Raw genomic sequence first — 23833 nt, forward strand, 5'->3', positions numbered from 1 at the left:
AGCCTGCACCTGAGGAAGCGGGAGCTGAGGGAGCGTGCACGGGAGCCTGCACCTGAGGGAGCGCGAGCTGAGGGAGCACGTGCACGGGAGCCTGCACCTGAGGGAGCGTGCACGGGAGCGCGTGCACGGGAGCGCGTGCACGGGAGCCTGCACCTGAGGGAGCGCGAGCTGAGGGAGCGCGTGCACGGGAGCCTGCACCTGAGGGAGCGCGAGCTGAGGGAGCGTGCACGGGAGCCTGCACCTGAGGGAGCGCAAGCTGAGGGAGCGTGCACGGGAGCCTGCACCTGAGGGAGCGCGAGCTGAGGGCCGCGTGCACGGGAGCCTGCACCTGAGGGAGCGGGAGCTGAGGGAGCGTGCACGGGAGCCTGCACCTGAGGGAGCGCGAGCTGAGGGAGCGTGCACGGGAGCCTGCACCTGAGGGAGCACGAGCTGAGGGAGCGTGCACGGGAGCCTGCACCTGAGGGAGCGCGAGCTGGGGGCCGCGTGCACGGGAGCCTGCACCTGAGGGAGCGCGAGCTGGGGGCCGTGTGCACGGGAGCCTGCACCTGAGGGAGTGCGAGCTGAGGGAGCACGTGCACGGGAGCCTGCACCTGAGGGAGCGCGAGCTGAGGGAGCGTGCACGGGAGCCTGCACCTGAGGGAGCGCGAGCTGAGGGTCGCGTGCACGGGAGCCTGCACCTGAGGGAGCGCGAGCTGGGGGCTGCGTGCACGGGAGCCTGCACCTGAGGGAGTGCGAGCTGAGGGAGCGCGTGCACGGGAGCCTGCACCTGAGGGAGCTCGAGCAGAGGGAGCGCGTGCACGGGAGCCTGCACCTGAGGGAGCGCGAGCTGAGGGAGCGTGCACGGGAGCCTGCACCTGAGGGAGCGCGAGCTGAGGGAGCGTGCACGGGAGCCTGCACCTGAGGGAGCGCGAGCTGAGGGAGCGTGCACGGGAGCCTGCACCTGAGGGAGCGCGAGCTGAGGGCCGCGTGCACGGGAGCCTGCACCTGAGGGAGCGCGAGCTGAGGGCCGAGTGCACGGGAGCCTGCACCTGAGGGAGCGCGAGCTGAGGGAGCGTGCACGGGAGCCTGCACCTGAGGGAGCACGAGCTGAGGGAGCGCGTGCACGGGAGCCTGCACCTGAGGGAGCGCGAGCTGAGGGAGCGTGCACGGGAGCCTGCACCTGAGGGAGCGCGAGCTGAGGGAGCGTGCACGGGAGCCTGCACCAGAGGGAGCGCGAGCTGAGGGAGCGTGCACGGGAGCCTGCACCAGAGGGAGCGCGAGCTGAGGGAGCGTGCACGGGAGCCTGCACCAGAGGGAGCGCGAGCTGAGGGAGCGTGCACAGGAGCCTGCACCTGAGGGAGCGCGAGCTGAGGGCCGCGTTCACGGGAGCCTGCACCTGAGGGAGCGCGAGCTGAGGGAGCGTGCACGGGAGCCTGCACCAGAGGGAGCGCGAGCTGAGGGAGCGTGCACGGGAGCCTGCACCTGAGGGAGCGCAAGCTGAGGGAGCGTGCACGGGAGCCTGTACCTGAGGGAGCGCGAGCTGAGGGAGCGTGCACGGGAGCCTGCACCTGAGGGAGCCTGCACCTGAGGGAGCGCGAGCTGAGGGCTGCGTGCACGGGAGCCTGCACCTGAGGGAGCGCGAGGTGAGGGAGCGTGCACGGGAGCCTGCACCTGAGGGAACGCGAGCTGAGGGAGCGTGAACGGGAGTCTGCACCTGAGGGAGCGCGAGCTGAGGGCCACGTGCACGGGAGCCTGCACCTGAGGGAGCGCGAGCTGAGGGAGCGTGCACGGGAGCCTGCACCAGAGGGAGCGCGAGCTGAGGGAGCATGCACGGGAGCCTGCACCTGAGGGAGCGCAAGCTGAGGGAGCGTGCACGGGAGCCTGCACCTGAGGGAGCGCGAGCTGAGGGAGCGTGCACGGGAGCCTGCACCTGAGGGAGCCTGCACCTGAGGGAGCGCGAGCTGAGGGAGCGTGCACGGGAGCCTGCACCTGAGGGAGCGCGAGCTGAGGGAGCGCGTGCACGGGAGCCTGCACCTGAGGGAGCGCGAGCTGAGGGAGCGTGCACGGGAGCCTGCACCAGAGGGAGCGCGAGCTGAGGGAGCGTTCACGGGAGCCTGCACCTGAGGGAGCGCAAGCTGAGGGAGCGTGCACGGGAGCCTGCACCTGAGGGAGCGCGAGCTGAGGGAGCGTGCACGGGAGCCTGCACCTGAGGGAGCCTGCACCTGAGGGAGCGCGAGCTGAGGGAGCGTGCACGGGAGCCTGCACCTGAGGGAGCGCGAGCTGAGGGCTGCGTGCACGGGAGCCTGCACCTGAGGGAGCGCGAGGTGAGGGAGCGTGCACGGGAGCCTGCACCTGAGGGAGCGCGAGCTGAGGGAGCGTGAACGGGAGTCTGCACCTGAGGGAGCGCGAGCTGAGGGCCACGTGCACGGGAGCCTGCACCTGAGGGAGCGCGAGCTGAGGGAGCGTGCACGGGAGCCTGCACCAGAGGGAGCGCGAGCTGAGGGAGCATGCACGGGAGCCTGCACCTGAGGGAGCGCAAGCTGAGGGAGCGTGCACGGGAGCCTGCACCTGAGGGAGCGCGAGCTGAGGGAGCCTGCACGGGAGCCTGCACCTGAGGGAGCGCGAGCTGAGGGAGCGCGTGCACGGGAGCCTGCACCTGAGGGAGCGCGTGCATGGGAGCCTGCACCTGAGGGAGCACGAGCTGAGGGCCACGTGCACGGGAGCCTGCACCTGAGGGAGCGCGAGCTGAGGGAGCGTGTACGGGAGCCAGCACCTGAGGGAGCGCGAGCTGAGGGCCGCGTGCACGGGAGCCTGCACCTGAGGGAGCCCGAGCTGAGGGAGCGTGCACGGGAGCCTGCACCTGAGGGAGCGCGTGCATGGGAGCCTGCACCTGAGGGAGCACGAGCTGAGGGCCACGTGCACGGGAGCCTGCACCTGAGGGAGCGCGAGCTGAGGGAGCGTGTACGGGAGCCTGCACCTGAGGGAGCGCGAGCTGAGGGCCGCGTGCACGGGAGCCTGCACCTGAGGGAGCCCGAGCTGAGGGAGCGTGCACGGGAGCCTGCACCTGAGGAAGCGGGAGCTGAGGGAGCGTGCACGGGAGCCTGCACCGGAGGGAGCGCGAGCTGAGGGAGCGTGCACGGGAGCCTGCACCTGAGGGAGCGCGAGCTGGGGGCCGCGTGCACGGGAGCCTGCACCTGAGGGAGCGCGAGCTGAGGGAGCGTGCACGGGAGCCTGCACCTGAGGGAGCGCGAGCTGAGGGCCGCATGCACGGGAGCCTGCACCTGAGGGAGCGCGAGCTGAGGGAGCGTGCACGGGAGCCTGCACCTGAGGGAGCGCGAGCTGAGGGAGCGTGCACGGGAGCCTGCACCTGAGGGAGCGCGAGCTGAGGGCCGCGTGCACAGGAGCCTGCACCTGAGGGAGCGCGTGCACGGGAGCCTGCACCTGAGGGAGCCTGCACCTGAGGGAGCGCGAGCTGAGGGAGCGTGCACGGGAGCCTGCACCTGAGGGAGCGCGAGCTGAGGGCCGCGTGCACGGGAGCCTGCACCTGAGGGAGCGCGAGCTGAGGGAGCGTGCACGGGAGCCTGCACCTGAGGGAGCCTGCACCTGAGGGAGCGCGAGCTGAGGGAGCGTGCACGGGAGCCTGCACCTGAGGGAGCGCGAGCTGGGGGCCGCGTGCACGGGAGCCTGCACCTGAGGGAGCGCGAGCTGAGGGAGCGTGCACGGGAGCCTGCACCTGAGGGAGCGCGAGCTGAGGGAGCGTGCATGGGAGCCTGCACCTGAGGGAGCGTGAGCTGAGGGCCGCGTGCACGGGAGCCTGCACCTGAGGGAGCGCGAGCTGAGGGAGCGTGCACGGGAGCCTGCACCTGAGGGAGCGCGAGCTGAGGGAGCGCGTGCACGGGAGCCTGCACCAGAGGGAGCGCGAGCTGAGGGAGCGCGTGCACGGGAGCCTGCACCTGAGGGAGCGCGAGCTGAGGGCCGCGTGCACGGGAGCCTGCACCTGAGGGAGCGCGAGCTGAGGGCCACGTGCACGGGAGCCTGCACCTGAGGGAGCGCGAGCTGAGGGAGCGTGCACGGGAGCCTGCACCTGAGGGAGTGCGAGCTGAGGGCCGCGTGCACGGGAGCCTGCACCTGAGGGAGCGCGAGCTGAGGGCCACGTGCACGGGAGCCTGCACCTGAGGGAGCGCGAGCTGAGGGAGCGCTTGCACGGGAGTCTGCACCAGAGGGAGCGCGAGCTGAGGGAGTGCGTGCATGGGAGCCTGCACCTGAGGGAGCGCGAGCTGAGGGAGCGTGCACGGGAGCCTGCACCTGAGGGAGCGCGAGCTGAGGGAGCGTGCACGGGAGCCTGCACCTGAGGGAGCGCGAGCTGAGGGCCGCGTGCACGGGAGCCTGCACCTGAGGGAGCGCGAGCTGAGGGCCGCGTGCACGGGAGCCTGCACCTGAGGGAGCGCGAGCTGAGGGAGCGCTTGCACGGGAGCCTGCACCAGAGGGAGCGCGAGCTGAGGGAGCGCGTGCACGGGAGTCTGCACCTGAGGGAGCGCGAGCTGAGGGAGCATGCACGGAAGCCTGCACCTGAGGGAGCGCGAGCTGAGGGAGCGTGCACGGGAGCCTGCACCTGAGGGAGCGCGAGCTGAGGGAGCGTGCACGGGAGCCTGCACCTGAGGGAGCGCGAGCTGGGGGCCGCGTGCACGGGAGCCTGCACCTGAGGGAGCGCGAGCTGAGGAAGCGTGAGCTGAGGGCCGCGTGCACGGGAGCCTGCACCTGAGGGAGCGCGAGCTGAGGGAGCGTGAGCTGAGGGCCGCGTGCACGGGAGCCGGCTTGCCCGCATGGGGAGGGAAATGGGGGCAGGGGTGCTGGGGTGGTGTGTTGGTGCGCAGTAACGGCTGGCGGGAGGTGGGGAGCCACCTGTTCGGATCGACGGATGTTGCACTCTCCCTATCCCCCCCCTCCTCCTGTTCACTGTGTGTGTCTGTGTATGGAAGAGTGTGAGTGTGTGTGTGACACTGTGTGTGTGTGTGGGACACTGTGTTTGTGTGGGACACTGTGTGTGTGTGTGTGTGTGTGTGTGTGTGTGTGTGTGTGTGTGTGTGTGTGTGTGTGTGTGTGTGTCACTGTGTGTGTGTGTGTGTGTCACTGTGTGTGTGTGTGTGTGTGTGTGTGTGTGTGTGTGTGTGTGTGTGTGTGTGTGTGTGTGTGTGTGTGTCACTGAGTGTGTGTGTGTGTGTGTGTCACTGTTTGTGTGTGTGTGTCTGTGTGTGGGACACAGTAGGGTGGGGAGCGGAGCTGCACATGGGGGGGAGGAGTGGAGAGAGAGGGGGGAGCGGAGAAACAGACAGGAAGAGTGGAGAGTAGGGAGCGGGAAATGTTAAGCCCGGCCAACGCCGGGTGCCTGTCCTGTCCACTGCCCCCCCCTCCTGTCCACTGTCCCCCCCTCCTGTCCACTGTCGCCCCCCCTCCTGTCCACTGTCCCTCCCTCCCTCTGGGGGGTGAGGAACGGAGAAAGAAGGGGAGCACAGAAATAGGGGGTGAGGAGGTAGCGGGAAATTTAACTCACGGGCAACGCCGGGTCTCTCAGCTAGTCTTAGGCCCGGGCCAACGAGGGGTGAGGAGATCCGAGCCGCGCTGACGCTGAGGCTCGCCTGCTGAAATCTGGGCGATTTCATGCCCATACAGGCGAGCCAGCGGGCGCGATCGGAGGCGGGGGGAGACTGAGGGAGGCGGGGCAGTGACGTCGCTGGGCCAATCGCCCGTGACGCATTGACGTCGATGTCACGGCACCATGACGTTGACACTGCTGTGCTGTGATTGGAGGTTTTCAGCCGATAGCGCGCTGAAAAACAGCTTGGCGCTCGGCTGAAAACTCCAGCGCCTCAGCACGCCTGCGGACGCTCGCGTGAGCACCCTCTCAAGGCATCCTCATTGAGGATGCAGGGGCTCAGCGCGGAGCGTCCGCACGCCTCAGCACGGCCTGTCCTTCTATGGACTCGGCCTTACATACAAATGTTTTTTGTCTATATTGCTATATCCCTCTGCACCTTAGTTTTTCTATTTTCTATTAACTCTAGAGCGGCTTTGGGTTTGAGCGGGTAGTCAACTTTAGTGACATGGTTCTACCGGAACCTCATCCTCCGAACGCCCTTCCGGCCCCAACTACTATTGAGGATGAACCCATGGAGTTGGGGGTTATACGGCTTTGAGAGGAGACAAAGCACCTCCGACGTATGACCGGGCTGTGTCTGCTGCAGTGAGATGGGGCATATAGCTTGATCCTGTCTCGGGCAGCTGGGAAACGCCGAAACCTAGAAAAGGAGGGAGGACCTTCTCTGGGCATATCTAATTTCTGTCCTCCTTCCCCCTGCCATCTGATTTTACCCATCCACCTCTCCTGGCAGGGGCTCTCCGTGTCAATCCGGGCATTCGTAGATTCGGGGGCGGCAGGTTGCTTCGTGAACCGGATTATCTTTCAGGAGACTCTTCGCCTCACAGCTACTGTCGGAGTACTTCATCACAAGTCCATACAGCTGGATGTAATTCACTCCCCAGGCACGGACATTATTCTTGAACTCCCATGGCTACGATTCCATAACCTATGGATCAACTGGTCATCTGGCCAGGTGACAGCATGGGCCTCCTCCAGTAGGTCCAAGGTTCTGGTTATCCCTGGTTATTCAGGATGTCTTCAGTAAACGGCAGGCGGAGGAACTACAACCCTCATTGTCCTATCGACTGTCCCTTCGATTTGCTCCCTAGTATGGTTCCTTTTTGGGGCGGACTTACCCTTTGTTGGAACCAGAGACTGTAGCTATGAAGGCCTATATTGAAGAGAATATGGCTTGTGGATTTATTGAAAGGTCCACTTCCCCCGCAGATGCAGGCTTCTTTTTTGTCCAGAAAAGAAAAGGGGTTCCTAAGACCCTGTATAGACTACAGGGGTCTTAACAACATTACGATTAAGAATTGCTACCCACTCCCTCTGATTCCGGAACTCCTCGATCGTGGCGCAACCCTCTCCAAACTCGATTTAAGAGGAGCCTATAACTAGGTCCGAATCAGGCAGGGGGATGAGTGGAAGACTGCATTTAACACCAGAGATGGTCACTTTGGGTGTCTCGTCATGCACTTTGGGCGATGTAACGCCCCCGCAAATTTTCCAATTTTTTGTCAATGTGATCTTCAGAGACTTGCTGGGTTTTTGTATCGTCGTCTATCTCGACGACATCCTTATTTTTTGTAAAACCTTGGGTCAACATAGTGAGCAGGTAAAGATGATGCTTCAACGTCTTTGTGAGAATCAACTGTTTGCCAAGCTTGAAAAATGTGAATTCGAGAAATCCAGTGTTGCTTTCCTTGGATACATCATATCTGCTCAAGGCTTACAGATGGATCCTGCCAAGGTCTCTGGCATCCTAGATTGGCCACTGCCCAAGGGACTTAAACCCATCCAAAAGTTTATCCTGGATTTCTCAAAAATAGTCACACCTATAACCGTCATGGCCAAAAAGGGGGCAAAGCATGTTTTTTGGTCTCCGGAGGCACAAGTTGCCTTTCTCAAATTAAAGATACTTTTCTCCACGGCTCCTATTCTTGTTCTCCTGGACACTCTTCGTCCATTCATCCTCGAGGTCGATGCTTCTGATATTGGTGCCGGTGCAGGTCTTTCACAGAGAACAGATTTCCAGTCACGTCTACATCCTTGCTGCTTCTTCTATAAGAAATACTCTGCAGTGGAGCATAATTATGATGTCTGTAATCGGGAGCTCTTGGCGGTGAAGATAGCACTGGAGGAATGGAGACATCTCCTTGAGGAAACTTTGGTACCTGTGACCATACTAACAGACCACCGTAACCTGGAGTACCTCTGGGCGGCCTATAGGCTGAACACCGGCCAAGCGAGAGGGGCTCCCTTTTTCACCCGGTTCAACTATATTCTTTCTTTTAGACTGGGATCCAAGAATATTAAAGCTGATGCCCTTTCCCACCAGTTTGCCTCTGAGGATTCACTGGAGACTGATGAGGTTCCCATTATCCGCTTTTCCAGGATTGTTGCTGCAATCACTCACACTGTCATGGACCACATTCGTAAAGCCCAGTCTGTTCCACCTTGTCAGCTCTTCGTCCCCTCCCCTCTTCCTCCAATGGGCTCATCACCCAGGTATTAAGAAAGCCGAGTTTCTTGAGCAGACCTTCTGGTGGCCGGAGATCAGGAACGACATTAATGATTTTGTCTCGGCCTGCATGGTATGCGCACAAACCAAGGTACCACGCTCTCTACCATTTGGGTTACTTCATCCCCTTCTGGTTCCATCCTGTCCATGGTCACACTTGTCCATGGATTTCATTGTCGAGATTCGCCCCTCCCAGGGCATGACGGTAATCCTGGTCTTGGTTGACTGCTTCTCCAACAAGCACATTTAGTTCCTCTGCAAAAACTTCCTTCTGCTCCAGAGCTGGCAGATATTCGCATAAGGGAGGTATTCCGCCTGCATGGCTTACCAGTAAAGATTGTCTCTGACAGGGGCCCCCAATTCATTGCAAGATTCTGGAAGTCCTTTTGTCGCCGTTTGGACATTGAACTCCATTTTTCCTCCGCCTACCACCCACAGTCCAATGACCAGATGGAGAAGACCAATCCAGCGTTGGAATAGTTCCTCCAGTGCTATGTCTCCGAGCAGCTGGACAATTGGGTGGACCTACTGCATCTGGCAGAACTTGCCATGAATGAACTCTATCCCAAGATTCCTTGAAGGGCCTATTCCTTCTTCGCGGCTCTAGGGTATAACCCGACTGCCTTTCCCCACGACTCCTCTGCAGTAGGTGTTCCTGCAATGGATACCAGGGCCAATGACCTACAAGATTTCTGGAAAGGCATTCAGTTGACTTCGCATGGCAGCAGAGATACAGAGGAGAAACACGGACAAACGTAGGAGGCTATCATCTGAATACCAAGTCGGTGATGAGGTCTGGCTCTCAATGCGGAATATTCGTCTTTGTCAGCCCTCTGCGAAATTGGGACCATGTTTTATCGGTCCTTACAGGATTTCCCAGAGAGATCATTAAGTGTCCTTCCAGCTGGAGCTCCCTGCATCACTCAAGATCCCCTCTACCTTTCATGTCTCCTTGGTGAAACCAACCATTCGGAACCGATTTTCCAGGACTTTATCCCCTCCCGCTCCTTTTTATGTGGAAGGTCATCCAGAAAATTTTGGACTCCTGTATCTTGAGAGGGGTATGGCCCAAAGGAGAGGAGTTGGGTCAAGGCATCTGATGTCCACTCTCCAGCCTTGGTCAAGCACTTTCACAGGGTTTTTCTGCCAAACCAGCCCCTGGACATTCAGAGGGGGATTCTATAAGGATCTACCAGCATGGCTGACGAGGCAGGACGTCTGCCTCTACTAATATGGCTGCTGAGGCAGAACTCAGCCTCTTCCTGAGCATATTGATTCCACCTGACTTGTCCCTTTATAAGGCTTCCATTCCCCTCTCCTCCTTGCCTGTGCAAGGTTCTGGTTACCTAGTCTCCTGCTTAAAGCCTCGGCCTGCCTTGTTCCTTGCCTGTTGCCGGATTACCTCGCCTTAACAATTCTGCCTTTTTCCAGCCCTGACCTCGGAACTGTGACCCTTACCATTCTGCCTCTCTCCCGCCCTAACCCTGGAATAGTAACCATGACTATCCTGCCTTCTCCTGTCCTGACCTCAGACGCGGTCCCCACAATTCTGCTGCCTCAGGAATCGGATCCCAGGTACGGGTTTGTCTCTACTCTCCACCTCTGCCTAGCGGGTCTGTCTCCTGGACAGTACATAGCAACCTATGCGACTGTAAAACACTGTAGGTGGAGAGTAGGCAAAGAAAAATCCCCCAATAATGTGCACTTGCTAGACTATCTAATGAACAGTCAATATGAGGGGCTAAGTATTAATAGTCTGGTAGGTAGCCAGAATGTGATAAGTGTATCAAGGGAAATTTTTGCTATGTCCTTAGTATATAGCCCAAGACACAAAAATAGGAGTATGCCAGGCTGAATGGATGGACTAAAATGTAAAACTTTAATAGGTCCTACCGACAAAATTAAAATAAAAAATTAAAATAAAAGGGGACATTTGACTAACACATACAAACGGTGCATGTAATATACAGTGCATATTGGTAGAGTGCATATCCCTGAAGATTTAACTTTTTGGCTACTTTTTCTTTGCCTACTGATGCTGGAACGGATTCAACGTGTTTCGCTTTGGACTCCTGCTCATGTAGCCTGATGGGTCCGTTCCAGCATCAGTATTCCGCCCTCATCTGCAGAAGCTGATCGCACCGGAAGTGACGTGACACGTCACCAAAAGTGCAGTGGATGAGGAGACACTGGCATCAGGCAGACCTGTGCGAACACCAGATGCCACTCATCAATAGTTTTATGTGCCTGTTCTTATGATTTTTATGTAAATGCGCATTCTGGCTGTATCAATACAAAACACCTAGTACATACAGTTTGCACTATGGTTATGTTTCTGTTTTATTGAGAGCATCACACCACCAGAAAATCCAGACCCTGATTGCCAGTACTAAAACCAGGAAGCAAGGTTTTCTGATTCTGAGCCACAATTGATGTGGGATATGCTGTTTTTACCTTAGGGAAATGTGAGTCCCCACTCTACGAAATGTCACACTTTTTCAGACCCAGTTGAAGCATATTGCGCTATGTTGTGTCTTTGTTTTCTTTTCTCATATGGTGATACCTGCTCTCCCCAATCTTTTCGTTACACTCATTAACAGAGGAGAATTGGACCATTCTTCATAGGGTTGAGCTGCAATTTTCACTTATATAATGATTGCACATATATCTGCACTTTTTAGTGACATTGATTTATTAAGTTTTGTGCACACGCATTTTCTTTGTGATTTATTGTGTTGTTATCAAACTCTCCAATCACATTCGCACTGTGGCCCAGAATAGTTTACTACAAAGGGGTCTCTCTTTCTCGTCCACTGCACAATGTAGCTGTTTCGAATGGGTGAAGGATACTAATCTTATTGCACGTCAGGTATTGCTACATACATTTTTCATCAAGAAGGTGAAAATGGAATTTAAGAACACATGTTTTAATATATTTGAAGCTAAGGATTACCTGTATTTACAGGATGCTATCTCCCTTCTAGAGGGCGTAGAAAAAGTCCCAGGGAAGCAACCCTTCACTGAGCTCAAATCAAAATCCATCTTCCCTCTCGAACTCTCTCCCCGCCCCCACCCCCCGTTCCTTGATCTCTGTGCTAATATAGAAGTTTTTGTCAACTCTGTCACTAGAGACCTGGAACGGGCATCACATAAAATGCCAGTGACCAACCGGACAAGGAAGGAACAACTGGCATTAAAATCCCTCCAGAATTATCTAAATATAATCATCAAACCCTCGGATATAGGAGGGAACGTAGTCATTCTGAAACGTACTAATTATGTGCAGGAGAACCTGCGATTATTATTTGATACCACATATTACACTATTTTCGAGACAGACCCTACAATACACTTTAGGAGTGGTTTAGTTACTATTCTGAGAGAGGGACTTGGTACGAAGGCCATAACACAATACAAAAAGATTTTTATCTTTGTTCAAACTCCTTCTATCGCAACATTCTATAGCCTTCCAAAAGTGCATGAGGATAGAGCTCCCCCACATGGGCATACGATCGTCTCAGTTCTCAGGAAGCTTATGGAAAATTCAAGCATTTACATAGACAGGATCCTTAGAACTTTCGTAAAACAACCCTCCACTCATGCCTTCAGGACACAAAGGACATCCTCAGGAAACTCAACAGGGTCTCCATGGATTATCAAACGTTCTTGGTGGGCCTGAATGTGGAAACCTTGTATACCAGTATCCCCCACCAAACAGGGATAGGGACGTCCTCCCCATTCATTGACATGGAAGGCACCCACTGCAATAAGCCATAACACATATAAAAGAAAGGGGCGCAAAAAAAAACAAAGTCAATGTGATGGAAATAATTATATATTTACTCAATGCTCAATGGTTAAACAGAATTTTATCAGCACATAAAATAAATAAGGCTGTCTTTAGTAACGGCACATTTCCACTCCCCCCTTTTCCCAAGATGTATACAAACCTCAGTGCTCAGTGTGGTTTTCTCACAACCAGTCGCTGTCGGAGGCTGCGGATGATGTCCAAGCTACCAACACGTTGGCTAGTAGCGGAGCTCAAGCTGCACGCCCGCTACTGAGGAAAGGGAGGGGGAAAGTGGGAATCCCAGCCACGTCCTGCGATGACGTCACATGCTTCATCAGGAAGCATTGATTGTGAAACCGGTAGGGGCTATGGGAGGCAGCTGTGCGCAGTATCCCTTTGGCTGGAACGAGATCCCTAGGAAGTGGTTGCAGAGAGATTATCCTGCCGCGTGTTCGTGTGTCCGGACAGTTTTGCGTCCACATTGAGCCCCTGCTGCCATTTCTTGCAGTTAGTTTCGTTCCCCTCAATTGGGTTTGTTCTTTCTAGGAGTTATTGGACATCGTCAGTGGATGTATTTTTAACTCATCTAGTTGTTCAAGTTCAAACCAAAGAAATCCAAACAGGGGCAGGGACAGGAACCAGAGCTGAAACAGACAAGGGAGCTAGGCATAGACACTGCACACACAGGAGCTAGAGAAAAGCTATGCAGAGCAAGGACTGAAGGGACAGAGTGGGGTTATATGGGAAGAAGGGCCAATGGGGGTGAAGGGAGGAGCAGAGGTTTGAGTGGTACAGTAATTGCAGAGATAGGTCTGTGAGAGCAGGGGAGGAAACAGGGAGGTAATCGAGGGTAATAGCTTGCAACCGACGGGGGGCGGAGCCAATGCCTGGGGACGGGTGATAACTGGAGCGGGTGCACGCGCCTTCTGTAACCTTGTTATGTGCGCGCACCGCGCGTGTACCAGAGCGTGGGGGAAGCATCGCGGAGGAGGCGCTCGGCACCAGAGACAGAGGGGAAGGAGGACCGGAGGAACCAGGTAGGGAAAGGGCTGGGATGACGGAGGCACGCCGAGGGGCACGTGTACCTCGATAGGAGGCAAGCGAACGGTGAGGGGAGGGGACCACGCGCGTTCGCAGAACAAGTGCCTGGGCGTGCGGACCGTGCCATGGAGGAATGGCTCAGGGAGGAGGATAGAGGTTGGGGACGTAGGGGAGCAGGACAGCTATCCTCCGTGGGACCTGGGGTGACGGGGACACGCTGGGAAGCGCGAGTCCCCCGATCCATTACAGTGATTTACCATACATAGTACATGCTTCATATGTGTATTTTTATGTGTTTTTGTTTTGTACATTTTATTTATTGATTATTGTCTTTTGGCCATAGTGACCTTTATTACATTTTATTAAATTTTGTGATGCACATTTTACTAATCTGTGGTGCGCTTGTGTGTGTTTGTTTTAACTTGCCAGGATATTCTCAAAGATCTGGAGGAACTCATTTCCCTCCGTATCAGAATGGACCTTTGAATACAAGAATACAAGAACGACAGACAGAGCGAGTTCAGTCTCCCAAAACCCAACAATTCGGTTAGCTCCCCATTTCAACACTCTTCTTTCTGCACCCCGCCCAGACGAGGAACCGATACAATTAGGGGATGCCAAATTAACTGAGCAAGAGAGAACTAGGAGACGAACCAAGGGGCTGTGCCTGTACTGTGGGCTCAGGGGTCATCGTGTCCGAGACTGTCCTAAATCAGGAAAACCCCAATGCCCGGTGAAGATAGAGGAATATTCTCTGGACATTTCTTCTATTCTTCCTTCACCACAAACTTCACGGCTCCTGCCGGTTTCACTCTCCTGGGGAGTGAAAAAAACAAAAATAAACTGTGCGCTACTATCTAACTTTTAAATATATATGGATACAATGCAGTGACTAAACCATAAAATATTGAAATAAACCACAATACCACAGTGAATAAGTGATAAGATAATAAAATTATATCATAACCGTGTGGTTGATAAAGGCGTCTGCTGCTATAAACATTAGGGGTGGCTCAGCACCCCACACACTCTAAGAAATGGAAACAAAAAGAAAACAGCGCACAACGCCAAATAGTGAAGCAAGTATAAATATATATTATAATAATAAAGGGGTAATAAATCTGCGTACATCAAGTTGATAAAATATGTGCATTTAGTGTATATCACACTAGTTTACCACTCCGCAGCTATAAGCAGGAAGGTCTGGTACTTGGCTTTCTCTGCAGGAGCCTCCGTGGTGGTTCTGGGGCATGGGATCCTTCCCTCACTCCTCTCCGGCAGGACGTCACTCTCAAGGGGGTTTCCTTTAAGCAGCCTGGCTTCACTGCAGGTTCAAATGCTCAGTGGGACCGCTCCTCATCCGGCGATATGCCGCCTTTGGGGGAATTTCCCCTAGAATAACCCGTCTCTCCTGTGAGGATTCACTGCTCGTCACGGCCACTTAGATATCAAAGCAGTCCAGAGCCATTGAAGTGGCTCAGCAAACAGTTCCGCTGTGCGGACGCCAGACCGCAGCTAGCAGGGGCTCACTCAGCGTGCCACGATGCCGCTCCGTCACGTGGTGTAACGTGATGACGTCACAGTCTCCGCAGCAGTGGAGCAGACGATAGGGGGGAGGGATAGAAGTCCCTAAGAGTCTCTCAATAGCTCGAACAGCTCAAATAGCACAAAAACAGCATAAAGAATACTGATAACAGTGCGGATCCAATGAATGTAAATTAGCAAATAAATGACATAGATTAATAACATCCAACGCGTTTCGTAGATCTAACTAACTTCCCTGAAGAAGTAGTTAGATCTATGATCAGTACCTTTCCAACCAAGAAACCGGCAAGTATATTGACTATCCGTATCTCTCCAACCCAGACCCGGCTACCTTGACCAGCCTACACTCCAGACACGTCCACGCGGCTGTGGGTGGTGTTTATATCCATCCCCACCTCAGCCCCGTGGTCACGCCTTGTTTGTGGTGAGCACATCGTGACAGAGGTACAATCTGCTCAAACTAAATGTTAAAATCCTTGTAACTTATCCCAGTTTAAATTAAGCTAATTAAAGAAAGGAGGGATCCGAACCCCTACCACAAAAGAGAAAACACCAGAGAGGGAAAAGAGGAAGAAGAAGGAAAAGGGAAAGAATAAATAAAGAAACCAGTAATAACATAAAAAGTATTTTTAATCTAAGTAAGGTTGATTTAACCATAACGCAACAAAATTTGATCTCTAAGGGATTATCTTTTGCCCCAACTGTTGGGCCCAATAATTTTGAACTGTTTTTAGATGCGAATCGTTATCTTCGTAAACTTACCGTTAAGAGATTCTTTCAAAGTAAGAATGTAGAATCCAGGTTACAGATGGACAAAGTGAGAAGTGAACCTGAAGTCAGTAAATTTAAACATACGACACTAAGAAATAAATCTTTATTTTATCCGACATACTACAAAGGGAAACACTTAGAGGTTTTCTATGATCTAATTGTAAAAGATTTTGTGTCTCTTTCAAAACATAATAAATCCAAGACAAGAAATAACCTGACAAAGGAAGAGAGAATAGCTCTAGAGGAAATCACAAACAATAAGAACATAGTCATCAAACAGGCCGATAAAGGTGGGGGGACTGTAATAATGAATAGAGAGGATTACATGATGGAAATTGATCGGCTATTACAAGATGGAGAAACGTACAAAATTCTGAAGAAAAATCCTACAGAAGAATTTAGTAAAGACCTTAACATTTTACTAGAAAAGGGGAAAAATATCGGTATTTTAACGAAACAAGAATATAAATTCTTAAATAACAAAACACCTCAGATTCCGATTTTCTATATTTTACCCAAAATACATAAATGTTTACAGAATCCACCAGGAAGGCCGATAGTTTCTGGAATTAATTCACTCACGTCCAATCTATCGGCCTATATTGATAATTTCCTCCAAGGCTATGTGAAAGAAATGAACTCATATTTGAAGGATACCACTGACATTCTAAAAATTCTGGATACGTTTGAATGGAAAAAAGACTATCTATTGGCAACGATTGATGTTAGTTCATTATACACATCCATAATACATAAACTAGGCATTCAAGCGGTAGAATATTTCCTAAGAAAAGATCCAGAGTTAGAAGATTTACAAATCACATTTCTCTTAGAAAGTATCACATTCATATTGGAAAAGAATTTCTTTTTATTTGATAATATATTTTATGTTCAGAAATGTGGCACCGCCATGGGGACGAAGTTTGCCCCCAGCTATGCCAATCTCTTCATGGGATATTGGGAGGACTGTAACATCTGGTCCAATGGCAGGCTGGGGGGGAACGTTGTCCTATGGCGGCGCTACATTGATGACATTATTTTAATATGGCAGGGAGATCAAGACAGTTTAGAACAATTTATTTTAAATTTGAATCAAAATAATTTAAATCTTAAATTTACACATACGATTAATAAAACTTCTATTGAATATCTTGATTTAGAAATTTATATCGAAGAAGATGCTATTAAAACTAAAACCCATTTTAAGAATGTCGATTGTAATAATTTTATTTTAAGATCCAGTTGCCACCACCATCAATGGATGGATGGGGTTCCCTACAGCCAATATAGAAGATTACGTAGAAACTGTACAGAAGAGAATATTTTTAATGACCAATGCAAGATTTTAGAGAAACGTTTTATGGAGAAAAAATATAGCCAAGAGGTTTTAGATATGGCATTAACTAAAGCAAAGAGCCTACAAAGAAAAGAACTTTTAGAATCTCAGAAAAAATCTTTTAATGACAAAAATAATATTTATGAGACAGCTTTTCTTACAACTTTTAATAAAGAAGCGAAAAATATTGGAAAGATACTGCGAAAACATTGGCATGTTCTTAAATCGGATACAATTTTAAATGAGATTTTACCAGAAAATCCAAAAATCATTTTTAAAAAGGCACAGAACATGAAGAATATATTGGCCCCAAGTGCTTTGAGGAAATTGGACACAGACAGGAATGGCTGGCTTCAGAATATTGCAGGCTTTCATGGATGTGGATCCTGTAAGGCCTGCCAACATAAAATGAAAGAAAAAACTAGTTTTATTAGTCATAAAAGCCAAGAGTCATATAAAATAAAACAATATATCAATTGCTATACCGACTTCGTCATATATGTCCTACAATGCCCATGCGGGCTTCAATACGTAGGGAAAACTACGAGACCCATTCGTACCCGCATTATTGAACATTTAAGCAACATAAGACGTGGCATTTTAACACACAGCGTCTCAAAACACTATGCCAAATATCATTCTTCCAATCCAGATAGTCTCAGATATATTGCCATTGAAAATGCTAAACAGCATTGGAGGGGACGAAGTAGAGAGGTGGATTTAAGCAAGAGAGAAATGTACTGGATACATAAATTGAACACACTTATCCCTAATGGTCTAAACTCAGATTTTGAGATTTTACCTTTCTTACATTCTTAAATTAAACCTACTATTTGCACTTTTAGTTCATGAGTACATAACCCCTCTCCCCCTCCATCGGTTAGAGCTTCTACTGTATGAATTTATTGGTTAATGTTTAAAATTTACAAGACGGGTTTTATGAATTTGGAGATTTAAATATATTTATTTATAGATGTTTTAAAGTTAAATTTATTTAATCTATTTTTATTTTGATATTTAGTTTTTATTTTTATTCTTTGTTTTAAATAAACAAAATCAATTGACTATTTATCCATGATTTTACGTTTTAGATATTTGTTCTAACTCACCTAGCCATCTATTAATTGCATTTTAGCTATTTATAATATGCAATAACTAATACATCTCTTATTGTCTTTTCTCTCTCCTTGCCTTATAATGCTGCAAATCCCATTTAAATTGTATTTTATGTACTTGCTGATTAATGAGTTTTAAATAATGTGATTGAGTTTACTGTTTTTGTTCTAGTAATTATTTTTATATTTAATTTGTTATTTGAAATCTAATAAAGTTGTAATATGTATGTTTTAATGTTTTAGATTGCATTAACTTATGATTTGGACCACTGTGTCTATGTGCCTATATAGAGGCAAACCAGTGGGTTAATGAAGAGTTAATAGAGAAATAATTGATTAACCAAGGTGCACCCAATTTAATTAAGTGAGACCATATATAAGTGCAACATCCACATGGGACGCCATTATGCTCCTGAGGAAGCTGTATGAGTAAGCAGCGAAACGCGTAGAGCCTTCTTTGTGCTGCAGCCACCTAGAGAAGAAGACGCCGGACGCCAGAGTTCCTTCACAGCCCCTTTCCTAGCGCGTCGCTATCCCGATACCAACGGATGCGGTCATCCGCGAGCAGGAAGTGACGTCAGACGCCACTGCCAGACGGCGAGGCAGGAGATTTAGAAGGAGTGTGGGAACATTTGCTGGCACAGACCGCCGAAAGATACCTTTAGGTGTACAATCCGTTTGTACTTTTGTAAGTACATCTACTATTTCTTTACATGACATAAACGACCTATGGTACAATCTACACCATTGGGCTGTTTTGTTTTCTTTGCATGTATGATGTGAGCACTACTTCTGCTGAATCAATTCTTCTGCAAGATAATCTACTGGGGCCACTAATACCAAGAGAGAAGTTACCCATCTTCACACTGTCTGCAATTTGTCAGAACACTGCATTATTATTTCTACTCTGTGATGGTGATATTAAGCTAAACTAAAACATATACTAAAGCGCTCAACCTATTAACCTAACTTAACTACCTACTTGTGATATATAAGTCTCTAATTATTAATTCCTCTATAAATGAATTTATAATGAATATGAACTGAATCCTGCAATCTAATTATTAATCTGAGGAAGTGGCTGCCTATGGACGAGAATGACACACCTATCCACAAGGAATGCACAATCAATACTGAACAAACACTACAAAACATACAATAAACATAAATGTCCTTGGCGCACTATCTGGTGAATAACCTGACAGTTAGAGAAGTCCAATTGGTCCTTGATGATAGGGATATTAAATCCGGAATCCAATCTTTTCTGGAGGTCCTTAGAGGTAGTTGAATCAAATCTGTATTGATATAAAAGACAGAACAACCATTGCGCAGTACTTCTGGTCAAACTTCAACTCCCCCACCGTTGCCAGCTACTTACATAAAAATGATTATAAAAGGGCCTCAAAAGGTATCTTTCACTTCTTCCCCGTCACCTTAATTCTGCTATGTTGCCAGGTGGGATGACTCCTCTGATAAGAGGGAGGCCTCTCTCCAGCGTGATACCGGAAAATAAGGGAATAGGGCCAATGGTATGATACCGTCACAATTTTAATACAATAAAAACAAGACTATAAATCAGTGCACTCACATGCTTATAGTCCCTATATACGTGGTACAATGTGCCGTCCGCTTGCGTGGCAGGATGCTGGGTTGCTGCAGATAGGGGTGAGATTCAGCGTGTGTCCCCGCTTCGTGGCCTCGATTCGGAGCGCCTCGTCTCACACCGATGCTATCACTGCTCAAGCTCCCCTTTTCCTCCGTGCATGCGTGGACGTAAGCAACGTAACACTGCTACAGAAACTCCACCCTACGCGCGTTTCGTGACTGCTGACGTCACTTCCTCAGGGGCAATGGAGTGTCCATGGTAGTAAGGGCTATTTAAACCCACCGGATTATCAATGCAGGGCTCCCATTGGATATAACCAAATTGGAAACCCCTGCTCATTACGTTGCACAATTAATCAATGTACAATCAAATGATATCATTAATACATGTAAATCAGATATTATAAAATTATAAAACCGCATTAGCACAAAATTAACTCAACAGAAGACAGGTAATTAATGTGTATGCTTATAAAATGAATTCGGAGGGGGTTAACCTATATTGCACAGGGGATTACCCTCTATTGCATCTAATAGAGAACTCAGAGGAAAGATGTTTATTGAGGTTGAGGAATATACTAGCAGATATCTAAACAATATTATATTGATCTATCCATTTTTTAAAAATGAAGCCAGATCAAACTCTATATTGAGTCCTTTTGGGGTCAGAGTTTTTAGAGTATATATCCAGAAGCTTTCGCGTCTGGATATCAGATTTATTTTATCTCCCCCTCTCCAATTTTGCTTTGGGCATTCAATTCCCTTACAGATTAACCCTGCTGGGTTCTGCCCATGCTTCAATCTAAAGTGGTTGGAGACACTATGTGTCTCCAAACCCCGTTTAATATTGAATACATGTTCTGCCAAGCGCCGCTTAAGTGGTCTACCTGTTCGCCCCACATATTGAAGCCCACACGGGCATTCCAACAGATAGACCACAAAAGGGCTCCTGCAGGTGATGAAAGACCTAATTGGGAATGATATACCTGTTATATTTGATTTGAAGTCTTTACATTTTTGACCATATTTGCAGCCTATACATTTATTACATAAAAAGTATCCATTGAGTTCCTTTAACCATGTAGTGTTCCGTGACTTTACCTGGTTAAATGGGCAACTTGGTGAGAGTTTTAATTTAAGGTTGTCAGCCTTTTTAAAAACTATCTGTGGATGCTGGGGTAATATATTTTTTAGCTTCACATCACCAAGTAGGATACTCCAATGCTTTTTAATTATTGTTGTAATTTTATTTGCCATGCCATTGTATTTCGTGATGAAAGGAATAAACTCTACCCTATCTTTTTTAATTATGGTCTTTTTATTCATTTGAATTAATTCCTCTCTATTTGTGTTTTTAGCTGCCTCTAGTGCCTTTTTTACCCTATTATGGTTATATTCCCTTTCAAAGAACTTGGTTTTTAGTTCGTTGGCCTGTGTGTTAAATATTGCTTCCTGTGAGCAATTCCGTTTCGTTCGTAGAAACTGGCCTTTGGGAATATTATTTATCCATCTAGGATTATGATTACTCGATGCTAGTAAGTAAGTGTTTGCATCTACTTTCTAATAAAAGGTCTTAGTTTCAATTAATCCATTTTCAATGAATAAGGTTAGGTCTAGAAAATCAATGGTGAGTGGATTTATATTGAAGGTAAATTTTAAATTCATATTATTGTTGTTAAGATACTGTTGGAATTTACCCAAATCTACTTCATTACCACCCCAGATACATAGCACATCGTCGATATAGCGCCTCCATAGCACCAGGTCCGCCCCAAATGGGCTGTTGGAATGGATATAGTTTTCCTCCCACATGCCCATAAATATGTTGGCATAACTAGGGGCGAACCTGGTACCCATGGCAGTGCCACATACCTGGAGGTAGTAATCATTATCGTAATTGAAGAAGTTATGGGTAAGGATATATCTAATCTAATCCGAATCGGGATTTAGGGAATTTATAATAGAAGGGATTAGATATATCCTTACCCATAACTTCTTCAATTACGATAATGATTACTACCTCCAGGTATGTGGCACTGCCATGGGTACCAGGTTCGCCCCTAGTTATGCCAACATATTTATGGGCATGTGGGAGGAAAACTATATCCATTCCAACAGCCCATTTGGGGCGGACCTGGTGCTATGGAGGCGCTATATCGACGATGTGCTATGTATCTGGGGTGGTAATGAAGTAGATTTGGGTAAATTCCAACAGTATCTTAACAACAATAATATGAATTTAAAATTTACCTTCAATATAAATCCACTCACCATTGATTTTCTAGACCTAACCTTATTCATTGAAAATGGATTAATTGAAACTAAGACCTTTTATAAGAAAGTAGATGCAAACACTTACTTACTAGCATCGAGTAATCATAATCCTAGATGGATAAATAATATTCCCAAAGGCCAGTTTCTACGAACGAAACGGAATTGCTCACAGGAAGCAATATTTAACACACAGGCCAACGAACTAAAAACCAAGTTCTTTGAAAGGGAATATAACCATAATAGGGTAAAAAAGGCACTAGAGGCAGCTAAAAAAACACAAATAGAGAGGAATTAATTCAAATGAATAAAAAGACCATAATTAAAAAAGATAGGGTAGAGTTTATTCCTTTCATCACGAAATACAATGGCATGGCAAATAAAATTACAACAATAATTAAAAAGCATTGGAGTATCCTACTTGGTGATGTGAAGCTAAAAAATATATTACCCCAGCATCCACAGATAGTTTTTAAAAAGGCTGACAACCTTAAATTAAAACTCTCACCAAGTTGCCCATTTAACCAGGTAAAGTCACGGAACACTACATGGTTAAAGGAACTCAATGGATACTTTTTATGTAATAAATGTATAGGCTGCAAATATGGTCAAAAATGTAAAGACTTCAAATCAAATATAACAGGTATATCATTCCCAATTAGGTCTTTCATCACCTGCAGGAGCCCTTTTGTGGTCTATCTGTTGGAATGCCCGTGTGGGCTTCAATATGTGGGGCGAACAGGTAGACCACTTAAGCGGCGCTTGGCAGAACATGTATTCAATATTAAACGGGGTTTGGAGACACATAGTGTCTCCAACCACTTTAGATTGAAGCATGGGCAGAACCCAGCAGGGTTAATCTGTAAGGGAATTGAATGCCCAAAGCAAAATTGGAGAGGGGGAGATAAAATAAATCTGATATCCAGACGCGAAAGCTTCTGGATATATACTCTAAAAACTCTGACCCCAAAAGGACTCAATATAGAGTTTGATCTGGCTTCATTTTTAAAAAATGGATAGATCAATATAATATTGTTTAGATATCTGCTAGTATATTCCTCAACCTCAATAAACATCTTTCCTCTGAGTTCTCTATTAGATGCAATAGAGGGTAATCCCCTGTGCAATATAGGTTAACCCCCTCCGAATTCATTTTATAAGCATACACATTAATTACCTGTCTTCTGTTGAGTTAATTTTGTGCTAATGCGGTTTTATAATTTTATAATATCTGATTTACATGTATTAATGATATCATTTGATTGTACATTGATTAATTGTGCAACGTAATGAGCAGGGGTTTCCAATTTGGTTATATCCAATGGGAGCCCTGCATTGATAATCCGGTGGGTTTAAATAGCCCTTACTACCATGGACACTCCATTGCCCCATAGGAAGTGACGTCAGCAGTCACGAAACGCGCGTAGGGTGGAGTTTCTGTAGCAGTGTTACGTTGCTTACGTCCACGCATGCACGGAGGAAAAGGGGAGCTTGAGCAGTGATATCATCGGTGTGAGACGAGGCGCTCCGAATCGAGGCCACGAAGCGGGGACACACGCTGAATCTCACCCCTATCTGCAGCAACCCAGCATCCTGCCACGCAAGCGGACGGCACATTGTACCACGTATATAGGGACTATAAGCATGTGAGTGCACTGATTTATAGTCTTGTTTTTATTGTATTAAAATTGTGACGGTATCATACCATTGGCCCTATTCCCTTATTTTCCGGTATCACGCTGGAGAGAGGCCTCCCTCTTATCAGAGGAGTCATCCCACCTGGCAACATAGCAGAATTAAGGTGACGGGGAAGAAGTGAAAGATACCTTTTGAGGCCCTTTTATAATCATTTTTATGTAAGTAGCTGGCAACGGTGGGGGAGTTGAAGTTTGACCAGAAGTACTGCGCAATGGTTGTTCTGTCTTTTATATCAATACAGATTTGATTCAACTACCTCTAAGGACCTCCAGAAAAGATTGGATTCCGGATTTAATATCCCTATCATCAAGGACCAATTGGACTTCTCTAACTGTCAGGTTATTCACCAGATAGTGCGCCAAGGACATTTATGTTTATTGTATGTTTTGTAGTGTTTGTTCATTATTTCTACTCTGTTGTAAGTAGGAAATCCCCTAGAGCCAAGATTTTCATCTAGCCCGCATTGCATAAATATACTGCACAATTATTGTTTTTATATTTTTTTTATTCACATGTAATG

This window comes from Ascaphus truei, chromosome 8 (assembly GCF_040206685.1).
Source record: "Ascaphus truei isolate aAscTru1 chromosome 8, aAscTru1.hap1, whole genome shotgun sequence".
Classification (NCBI taxonomy): Eukaryota; Metazoa; Chordata; class Amphibia; order Anura; family Ascaphidae; genus Ascaphus; species Ascaphus truei.